This window comes from Myotis davidii, unplaced genomic scaffold (genome assembly GCF_000327345.1).
Source record: "Myotis davidii unplaced genomic scaffold, ASM32734v1 scaffold415, whole genome shotgun sequence".
NCBI lineage: Eukaryota > Metazoa > Chordata > Mammalia > Chiroptera > Vespertilionidae > Myotis > Myotis davidii.
In genome coordinates this window covers 5,093,982-5,094,478 of record NW_006287951.1, presented here as the reverse complement: position 1 = coordinate 5,094,478, position 497 = coordinate 5,093,982, and the positions used below count along the sequence as shown (strand labels likewise).

Here is a 497-nt window from a genome sequence, read left to right as displayed (position 1 = left end):
GCCTACACTTCTTTTATTTAGTAAAACTAGAGGCCCAGTGCAAGAAATTTGTGCACTGTAGCGTGCGTGCGTGCGTGCGTGCGTGCGTGCGTGCGTGCGTGTGTGCGTGTGTGGGTGTGTGGTGCGGGGGGGGTGGCAGGGGGGAGTTCCTCAGCCCGGCCTGCGACCTCCAGGAACCCTCGGGGGATATCTGACTGATAGTGAGCCTAAGCCAGTGATGGCGAACCTATGACACGCATGTCAGAGGTGACACATGAACTCATTTTTTTGGTTGATTTTTCTTTGTTAAATGGCATTTAAATATATAAAATAAATATTAAAAATATACATTTTTGTTTTACTATGGTTGCAAACATCAAAAAATTTCTATATGTGACACGGCACCAGAGTTAAGTTAGGGTTTTACAAAATACTGACACGTCGAGCTCAAAAGGTTCGCCATCACTGGCCTACATTAAGGAACTGAGAGCTTCCTGTAAACTCAAAGTGCTAAAATC

General features: G+C 45.3%; 1 protein-coding gene across 1 annotated transcript in view; it reads left to right on the top strand.

The window, feature by feature from the left end:
* CEP70 (centrosomal protein 70kDa) overlaps positions 1-497 on the top strand; it is a 45,348-nt gene that overhangs the window by 11,079 nt on the left and 33,772 nt on the right. The gene's annotated exons all lie outside the window — the stretch shown is intronic.